General features: G+C 36.3%; 1 pseudogene; it reads left to right on the forward strand.

Annotated features, from left to right (window-relative positions):
* On the forward strand, positions 321-8,514 carry LOC110260573 (annotated as a pseudogene).

Consider the following 11,229-nt stretch of genomic DNA (forward strand, 5'->3'; position numbering starts at 1 on the left):
TGTGGCAGATTGTAATTTTTCTCTCTCTGTCTGTTACCTACATGTTGAGTGTGACTGGAAATTAACCATCATTATTCTCACTCTGCTGGATTCCCACCTTAAGACACCAATGTACTTCTTCCTACGCAATTTCTCCTTTTTAGAATTCTCATTCACAACCTCTTGTATTCCAAGGTTCCTGAAGAGCCTTGTGACAAAGGATCGGACTATTTCCTACATGAGTTGTATGGCTCAGTTATTTTTCTATTCTTTTTTGGGAGTAACTGAATTTTACCTTCTGGCTGCCATGTCTATGACCGTTATGCAGCTATATGTAACCTCTACATTATACCACTATTATGAGCAGCAAAGTTTGCTACCAACTTGTACTCAGCTCCTGGGCAACTGGATTCCTGCTCATCTTTCCTCCAGTGATCTTGGCCTCAAGTTGGAATTCTGTGATCAAATGTCATTGATCATTTTATTTGTGACTCTTCTCCCATCCTACAGATCTCTTGTTCAGATACACATTTCCTAGAGCTCATGTCTTTTCTCCTGGCTGTGGTGACACTGATGGTCACATTGACATTAGTGTTCTCTCCTATGGCTCTATCATCAAGACAATTCTCAAATTCCCTTCTGCTCAGCAGAGGACCAAAGCCTTTTCTACCTGTTCTTCCCACATGATTGTAGTTTCCATTTCTTATGGAAGCTGCATCTTCATGTACATAAAACCATCAGCAAATGACAGAGTGACTCTAAGCAAAGGGGTAGCTATGCTCCACACCTCAGTTGCCCCTCTATTGAATCCCTTCATTTATACCCTAAGGAACCAGCAAGTGAAACAGGCCTTTAAGGACATGGTCCAAAATTTTTATTTGGTTCAAACAAATGAGAAAATTCTAAAAAGTATGAAGGAAAAAAATGAATTAAAATGTTCCCCCTTTAATCTTGTTTTAGAATGTCATCTTCTGCACATATTTTTAGATTTATTAGCATAAATTAATCTAACATAAAATTATATAATAATAAAATTATCTTATATAATCTAAATTTGTGTGATACAAATGTTTTCAATAAGGCTCTATATGACCTTGTGTGTTAGATGCCATTTTAAAAAATGCTTTAAGAGGTTTGATTTCCAAATCTAGACTCTGATCACAATTTTCCAAAGGATTCTACTGAACAGAAGCAGCCTCATTTCCATAGCTGTATAGTCCAAGCAGAAAGATGTACACAGAACTAAATGCATAGCACCTGAAATGATGACTTTTCATTGAAAAATCGTTGGGAACATCATTTGCGTTGCAATAGCTGTCACCTTATGACAGACAGAACAGAAACAAAAGAAGAGAGAAAATCAAAATGGGAAAAGAATTCCCTAAAATTAGACTTAAAAGTGTTATACATCAAAGAAAACCATCAACAAAACAAAAAACACCTACTTGGGAGAAAATATTTGTAAGGACATGACTGATATGGTGTTAATATCCAAAAATATATACAGCTCACAAAATCGAACATCAAAAAATAACCCATTAAAAAAAATGTGCAGAAAACCTGAATAGACATTTTCCTAGAAGACATACAGATGGCCAACAGGCAAATGAAAAGATGATCACCATCATTAATTATCAGATGTCATGAAATATAATCACTTCATATGTCAGAATGGCTATCATCAAAAAAGACTACTCCAGGAGTTCTCGTCGTGGCTCAGTGGTTAATGAATCCAACTAGGAACCATGAGGTTGTGGGTTCGATCCTGCCTCGCTCAGTGGGTCAAAGCCCTGGGTTTCCATGAGCTGTGGTGCAGGTCACAGACGCGGCTTGGATCCCACGTTGCTGTGGCTCTGGCGTGGGCCGTTGGCTCAGCTTCGATGAGATCCCTAGCCTGGGAACTTCCATAGCCGTGGAGTGGCCCTAGAAAAAGCAAAAAGACAAAAAAAAAAAAAAAAAAAAGACCACTCCAGATAAAAACCATAATTCAAGAAGATACATGCACCCCTGTGTTCAGAGCAACACTATTTACAATAGCCAAAGCATGGAAACAACCTAAATAAATGTCCATCGACAGAGGAAAATTTACCCGAAAGGCAACCAAAACAGCAATTCATGAAATTACATAGAGATCACGCAGACTTCAACTATAATGCTGAAATTATTAAACCACAAGTTTCCTAAATGAAAACAGTAAAAGTTTTGCTCAAAAGGTATAAGAAGTTGTAAGAAAAAAAGAGAAAACTGGTAATTGAGTTTTAGGGATGAATGTGTTTATTGATTATGCAAAAAGCATAGAGAAACCCAAAGCAAGTATTGAATCTTCAATCCCCCTCTTCCTTGCTATAAAATAGCAGCCTCCTTCTACTTGAATAATATATGAAAGTCCTCACCTGAGCAATGCATTGGAAGATAATACTTAGTTTCCTTAAAATCTGCCCTCACTTCAAGCCATGGCTTTTATAACAATACCTAGACCAGGTCTCAACTTGGCCTTTCTAGAAAGCAGTTTTCGTTTTAAGAAGGAAAATAATTATTCACAAAAAAGCTAACATGTACTGCAGGAGTCAAGATAACATATTTAAGAATGGATCGTGAAGGTGCTAGAGTTGAGTGAGGGTTAAGCAAAATGCTGAATAAGGGAGAAAGTATTGATATATCTTAGCATCCTGGCAAAAACACCCAGAGCAGGATTGCTATATCCTCAGTCCTTGAAGTTTGGACACACCGGAGCTTGCAGGAAATGAACTACAACAGCTTTACATCATGTTTTAAAATGGTGCAAAAAGTCTCAAAGACTTAGGAATGCTAGACTGGCTTTACTAACTAAAACCAGAGAACACACCAGCTGTGAGAAGCCAAAGGAAATTCCCTTCAAAAAGCAAGTAAGTAGTGTTCTGTAGAGACAACACCAGCATCTCTGGGAACTCAGTAGTGACTGTTCTTTGCAGACCAGGATTTGGGTAAGAGAGCCTGTTCTTTACGAATGGCAAGATCAGAGTGCCAGAGACCAGCCAACAACATTTAACTGTCAAGAGCAAAGTGGACTCCATCTTCCTAATTTTGTTTACCAAGGAAGGTAATCCAGGGTCATTGTCTTGCAGGTGTCCATGGCAACATCTAATAGCATAAGACTGACATGGGCAGAAAAGAAGGTATTTTTGATCTATATAATCAAAAAGGTTCAAGAAAGCTAGGGAAGCCATCTCAATGGAAATTCAGTCTCTAACTCAATTTCATACCTGAGCCAGTTTCCAACTACCAAATCTATCATGTCTTCTTGAGGAAGGATGCTGCAAAGCCACAGAAATATAGAACAATTTATCAGTCCTTCCAAAGAGGTGTGATCACTTAGCAGAGTAATTTTAGACCTAAAAAAAGGGACTCCCAAATCTTTCAAGTTCTGTTGAAATTGACTTTTCAGTTCTATTGGAACTGATTCTAACACCACAGAAAACAAATGTCCCTATAGCTTGTGTGTTTGGGAGGCCAGTGATGAAATCTTGTCTAATCATTTTGCAGTGGATCCAAAGGATTTACAGTTCCACCTGTAATTACTTCTGTGGTTGCTGCGTATCTAAAAATCAAAATGGACACATTAGTAACTACCAGAATAATTACTTGATCTACACATACAAGTCCATGCATGCAAATATACAATTATTCAAATAAGTTTAGTTAAAATAGAAATAAATTGAGAGTTTCTTGGTGGTGCAGCAGCTTAGGGATCTTGTGTTGTCAATGCTGTGACTCAGGTCACTGCTGTAGCAGGCATTCCATCCTTGGCCTGGAGACCTCTGAATTTCATATATATACATGTAATTGTGGGTTGGGAGGGATGTCTGGCCCTAAGGACATTCTGAGAAAAAGACAAATGAAAGCATGAATGGAAAACAAAAATAAAATTTCCAGCGGTTGCAAAGACATTCTTTAAAGTTATTGCAGCTTCAACTACAATTAAATTTGCAACCTGGAGTTCCTGTTGTGGTTCAGCAAGTTAAGAACCCGACTGGTATCCATGATGATGGGGTTTGATTCCTGGCCTCATTCATTGGGTTAAGGATCCTGCATTGCTGCAAGCTGTGGTGTAGGTCGTGGATGCAACTCAGATCTGGCATTCTCTGGCTTGGTGTAGGCTGGCTTATGGTGTATGACTCCTAGCCTGGGAAAATCATATGCCACAGGAGTGGCTCTGAAAAGCAAGTAATAATAATAATAATAATAATAACATTAGTAGTAGTAATAATAATAATAATGATAAGAATAAAATAAATTTGCAACTTAACCAGGTACCTTATGCAAGGTAAGGGAACTCTTTGCAAAGACTGGGACTCTGAGACATGAAACAAATGTTTAGATAGACACGGATGAAGCTTGAAACAAGCAATGAATACATGATATTTCTTCCACAGAAGGAGATATTCAGTCATAGCCCACATCCAAAAACAGGTAGGAGTATCACTCAGCTGCATTTAGAAGAAAACACAAATAGCTATTGTTTCAACACATTAGAAATTAGTTTTTATCTCATGGAGAAGTCTGAAGGTGGCTAACAGTCATTTGGAATCCAGAGTCCTCTTACATTTCTTATCTTCCATTAGCCTCTGTTTCACAGTCCTAAGTTACCCCATGGTCCTAGGTGGTTGCCAGAGGTCTAGACATTGTGTCCACATTGCAGTAAACAAGGAGAAATGGAAAAGGGGAAAAAAGCACATCCCAGTTCTGACCTCATCTTAAAAGCCTTTTCAGAAATACACTTGATACATCAGCTCTTATATCATTGGCCATAATCTTAGTCATATGATCATACAAACTTGTAAGGGGGCTGGGTAGTATTATATCTGGGTACTTTACACCCTTAGTAAAATTGGGGTTCAGTTGCTATAAATATGGAAAATACTGGGCAGGAAAAGCTAACTTTGTCACAGCAGCTCATCAGAATATTCTTCATAATTTTATACGAAAGGTAAAAAGGCATCTCTTTTTCCCCCACCCATTTCATCTGCCATGGAAACTTTTCAATCACTCTCTGCCAAAAGTGGGATAACAGAGAGATGTGATGTGACTTGGCTAGTCACTGGAAGAAACCTCAGTAGAGGAGCACCTAGTGGACTGAGGAAGAGGGCAGTGGACTGAGGAAGAGGGCAGGACTTCCTTCTTTGTCATGATTGAAATACATTTGAAATCATGACAAAGAAGAAAGTCCTGCCATTGGTGACAATGTGAATTGACCTTGAGGCATTATGGTAAGTGAAATGAGTCAGAAAAAGACAAATACCTTATGATATCACATATACATGGAATCTGAAAAAGCCAAATTCATGGAAAAGGAGAATAGAATGGTAGCAAGGGAGATGGAAGAAATAAACTGAAGAAATAACTGAAATTTTGCATTATCAGTTAGACAAATTTCAGTTATAAAACAAATAAGTTCTGAGGATCTCAGGATAGTTCCTATAATTAATAATAGTGTATAATACTAAAAGTTACTAAAAGAATAACATCTTAAATGATCCCACCACAAAAAGAGTGGTAATTATGTGACGTGATGGATGTGTTAGCTAATGCTAAGGTTATAACCATTTTGCAATTTATAAATGTATCAAAATAAATATGTTGTACAACTTAAACTTACATGATTTTATGTGTCAATTATATCTCAATAAAGCTGGAAAAAATAAAACCTGAGAAAGAACAAAGCAACTCACTACCACCTCCTGCCACCCTCCTGCCCTCCCCTTGGATATCAAAATTTGTTCAGAAAAAAAAGATTAAAATATCTTTCAATTTGATTTTCGTGAATGTAGCAAATACTGATATTTGAAAGAAAATCTCTTTCTTTTTTATGATTGAGTGATATTCCATTGTATATGTATACCACATATCCTTTATTCATCTCTTGATAGACACTTAGGTTGCCTCCAGGTCTTGGCTATTGTAAATATGCTGCTATGAACATTGGGGTGCCTGTGTCTTTTCAAATTAATGCTTTCTTTTCCTCAACAATACCAAGAAGTGGAATTGCTGGATTGTATGATAATTCTAATTTTAGTTTATTGAGGCATCTCCGTGCTGTTTTCCATAATGGCTACACCATTCACATTCCCAGCAACAGTGTACTAGGGTTCCCTTTTCTCCATATCCTCACCAAGGTTTATTGTGGTCTTTTGGATTATGGCTCTTCCTATAGATGCAAAGTGATTCTCATTGTGGAAGGACCTGGATGGTTTTATGCTGAGTGAAATAGGTCAGGCAGAGAAAGGCAATACTATATATTGTCGCTTGTATGTGAAATCTATAAAATGAAACAAATGAATGACTATAACAAAAGAAAACAGACTTACAGATATAGAAGACAAACTAGCGGTTATCAGTGGTGAGAGGGAATGGGGGAGGGGCAGGATAGGGATATCCAGCCCTTGCCAGCTCTATTAAGGTATGTCAGTGGGATTATGCTGCATTTCTTTTCCACTTTAGGAGTTTTCTATTTCTTTCAAATATAGCAAGTCCATGGATGGAACATCCTTTCTTCTAATAGTTTTCACATACTTGAGAGAAATACCTGAAAGTTATGAAATGTCTTACTGTCATTTCTCGAGCCACTGGAAGTGCCCTATGCTACTTTAAACTCCTTGATATATCTCACATCATCATTTAGGCTTATTTTCTTTCAGTAACTTTCTTTGGGTCTTAAGCACTGGTCTCCTTGGGTTGGGTCTATAATACTGAGGCAACTGATCCCCAAATTAATTAGCTTGGCGAAGACCACAATTCATGATAAATCAGTAACTTGTCAACCTTCTCACCAAGGACTTTTGAAGGGAAAAATTTTGTTCAATGGCAAATTTAATGGAATTTTATACCCTTAACACTGAAATATTAAAGTTAATCTTTGAACAGTAACGTGAATGTGATCCTGACCCACCGTTTGCTCTTCATCACTGTTTTACAGATTTTTAATAACCTCAATTCTCTGTAAGTATACTGACCTTTCACATTCTATTACAGCATGCTGTACAAGTCAGTTTATTACACACATAATCCATGTCTTCTGTTCATAAACCCCAGGGGAAAGTTTTCCTTTGTGCTGTTTTTCTTCTTTTTTCTTTTCTCAATGAGTCCCTTAAGTATGCGCAATTAAAAAAGCAATAAAAGAAAGCTTACTTTTCACAGTGCAAAATCACATATGAAATATCTCCCTACTTGGAGATATGCTAACACTCCATCAGATAGCCCTGAATTTTTTTCTACTTCCATTTCCAAATGCAAAGAATATAAGAATGTATTGTATCAATAAAGCCTATGATGCCATTTGGATATATTCACAGTAAATGCTAGATAATTATCTTACCTGAGATAGAACAAAATAAAGAAGTTTCTATGGCCCAAGTCTAGAATGTTGGCCTAAGTTCAAACTTACATAAAGAGTGAGGTGGAGGTGAAAATTTTAGAGAAGCACAGAGCACAATCCACATTTTTGCATTGAAGTGAAACTTAAAAGTAATTTCTCATTCCATTTCTTCCTGATATACTGTCTAGATTGAGTACACTCAAAATTCATTACTAGCATTTTTTTTCTCCCTTTCACATCCTAGAAGAAAATACAGGAACTAAGGTAAGTGCTTTGGATTTGGATCTTCTATTTTTAATTGTAAATTAAGGTAATTTTGTGGAAATCAAAGGCAGATATTTATAAGCAGCTTGTTTTTTTTCTGGTTAATGGTTTTACATCTTTTTTTGTATAAATGTATAAAATGCATAAAGGGTTCCTATTCATGAAATACATCTAAATCTGTTCATTGCTTTTTCTGATTGATTGTTTACATTTAACATAGAATGGATACATTGAAAAAAATAGAAGACTAATAAAATCTCTCAAAAGACAGAAAGCTTCTCTTTGGTCATAATTTGCACATTTTATTATCAATTTCTTTTCACCTGGTTATATCTTCCTAGAGATATATTTGCATTCATTAATAAATAAATAGAAGTTATCAAGATTCTGGTTATGGAAGAATAGATGCAAGAAGGAATTCATTGTTTCTTTGGTGGCCAATAAACACAAAGCAGCTTTAGACACATACACTGTCTTTAATTATTCTAAGTCTTTTTAAATTTGATTCTGGAAATCACTGGGATATTCAGATAAACCCTCTGGACCAGGTCAAATTTTATTTTTTTAATCAAACTAGGAGAAAACTATTAAGGAAGCAATGTGTATTGTCCTGAGCTGGCATAAATTTTGCCATGGGAAAAGGAAATAAAACAAAATGATATAAAAATTTTAGGTCTATGATAGGTTTCAGAAAACAACTGAAGAGTTGACCATATTGAGAAAAGAGTCACCAGCAATTCAGTTTCACAGATAAAAAAAGATAATTCTAAAAAACAGAAAATGCTTTTTTTTTAACTTATTTGTGTTTTGGGTTTTTTTATGTTTCTTAGAATCATGTTAATGGTGAACTCCATATGGAAGAAGCCAAAGTCAATGCAATCTGGCTAACAAAACATTCTGAAAACAAAGAAAAGTCTTGATATAGGTCTTACAAATAATGCAGCTGATTTCAAAATTATGTTAAGGGAATTGAAAACTGCTATTGAAAATGTGGTTGCAAGACTATGTCTGTTTCCAAATGTATAGCAGGATTTCTCCCTTTTATTTATATTATGTTCTATATTTTTTATTTGTAAAATCTATTAACTATCAAAATTGCATTCCTAAAAGTAAAACCTTGGTAAATAGATATCTTTCTTCATTTTGCAGAGAGAATTTTATCTTTATGTCAAGATTAGAAAAATTACCTATGAACTCTCTTAGATGCTGTGACTATGTTTTATGAATTTTAAGTCCAGTCTGCAATTTTCTGATTTGGCACCCACCTGAGATGGATTTTGAATTATGTTCTTGTCGTTGCCATTCTTGAAGCAGTAATATATATGGTAGTGAGTCTTAAATATTTGTGTGCATTTGCCTTTATTAAAAAAAAAAAAAAAAAAAAAACCTGGAGTTCCCGTCATGGTGCAGCAGAAATGATTCGATAGGAACCATGGGGTTGCAGGTTCAATCCCTAGCCTTATTCAGTGGTTTAAGGATCCGGCATTGCCATGAGCTGTGGTGTAGGTGCAGATGCGGTTCGATCTGGCATTGCTGTGGCTCTGGCATAGGCCGCGCAACAGCTCCAATTAGACCCCTAGCCTGGGAACTCCATATGCTGCGGGTGCGACCCTAAAATGACAAAAGACAAAAAACAAAAAACAAAACAAAACAAAAAACCCTTATATGTCCCCTCCTCATCATCATTTCCATAGAACTTAAGGGCGTTCACAAACATTCTGAAATCTATCCATGTGCTCAAGCCCAGATCTTACAGTCTGTATTTGGTATGATAAAGTTAAAAAAGAGCAAAGATGTAGAACATACAAGGCTTTAAGTTCAATTTTGAGCTAAATTATAATGCAGTACTTCTCCATTTTGCTATGAACTTGAAAAGTTTGTAGAAATACAAATGCCTAGAACTCACCCACGGGATTCAAATGGATTATATCGGTTGTGTCATGGGTATTTATGTTTAAAGATTCACCAGCTTTCTGATAGAATGCTGGCACTTAGATATAATACCCCAAACAAAGTCTTTAATCTGAGCCTCAGTTTTCTTCTCCACAAGGTGGGGATGGTAATACTCTATTCAAAGAGAGTCTTTGGAGATATTAATAAGAAACTTCATGTACATCTCCAAACAGTTCCTAGCACATTGTCGTGATCAACGAATGTTAGCTCTCTCTTGTCTTTTTCGTTCTTTCTGATTGATTCTAATAGTTAATCCTGACCATTATTTTTTTTAACTCTTTTGTCTACTTTAGACCATAAGTGAGAAATGAGGAATCATTCAGTGCAGACAGAGTTCGTCCTTTTGGGTCTGACTGATGACCCTGTGTGGCAGATTGTAATTTTTCTCTCTCTTCTGTTACCTACATGTTGAGTGTGACTGGAAATTTAACCATCATTATTCTCACTCTGCTGGATTCCCACCTTAAGACACCAATGTACTTCTTCCTACGCAATTTCTCCTTTTTAGAAATCTCATTCACAACCTCTTGTATTCCAAGGTTCCTGATGAGCCTTGTGACAAAGGATCGACTATTTCCTACATGAGTTGTATGGCTCGTTATTTTTCTATTTTCTTTTGAAGTAACTGAATTTTACCTTCTGGCTGCCATGTCCTATGACCGTTATGCAGCTATATGTAAACCTCTACATTATACCACTATTATGAGCAGCAAAGTTTGCTACCAACTTGTACTCAGCTCCTGGGCAACTGGATTCCTGCTCATCTTTCCTCCAGTGATCTTGGCCTCAAGTTGGAATTCTGTGATTCAAATGTCATTGATCATTTTTATTGTGACTCTTCTCCCATCCTACAGATCTCTTGTTCAGATACACATTTCTAGAGCTCATGTCTTTTCTCCTGGCTGTGTGTGACACTGATGGTCACATTGACATTAGTGATTTCTCCCTATGGCTCTATCATCAAGACAATTCTAAAATCCCTTCTGCTCAGCAGAGGACAAAGCCTTTTCTACCTGTTCTTCCCACATGATTGTAGTTTCCATTTCTTATGGAAGCTGCATCTTCATGTACATAAAACCATCAGCAAATGACAGAGTGACTCTAAGCAAAGGGGTAGCTATGCTCCACACCTCGTTGCCCCTCTATTGAATCCCTTCATTTATACCTAAGGAACCAGCAAGTGAAACAGGCCTTTAAGGACATGGTCCAAAAATTTTTATTTGTTCAAACAAATGAGAAAATTCTAAAAAGTATGAAGGAAAAAAATGAATTAAAATGTTCCCCCTTTAATCTTGTTTTAGAATGTCATCTTCTGCACATATTTTTAGATTTATTAGCATAATATAATCTAACATAAAATTATATAATAATAAAATTATCTATATAATCTAAAATTTGTGTGATACAAATGTTTTCAATAAGGCTCTATATATGAGCTTGTTTAGATGCCATTTTAAAAATGCTTTAAGAGGTTTGATTTCCAAATCTAGACTCTGATCACAATTTTCCAAAGGATTCTACTGAACAGAAGCAGCCTCATTTCCATAGCTGTATAGTCCAAGCAGAAAGATGTACACAGAACTAAATGCATAGCACCTGAAATGATGACTTTTCATTGAAAATCGTTGGGAACATCATTTGCGTTGCAATAGCTGTCACTTATGAACAGACAGAACAGGACA

This window comes from Sus scrofa, chromosome 5 (genome assembly GCF_000003025.6).
Source record: "Sus scrofa isolate TJ Tabasco breed Duroc chromosome 5, Sscrofa11.1, whole genome shotgun sequence".
Taxonomy (NCBI): domain Eukaryota; kingdom Metazoa; phylum Chordata; class Mammalia; order Artiodactyla; family Suidae; genus Sus; species Sus scrofa.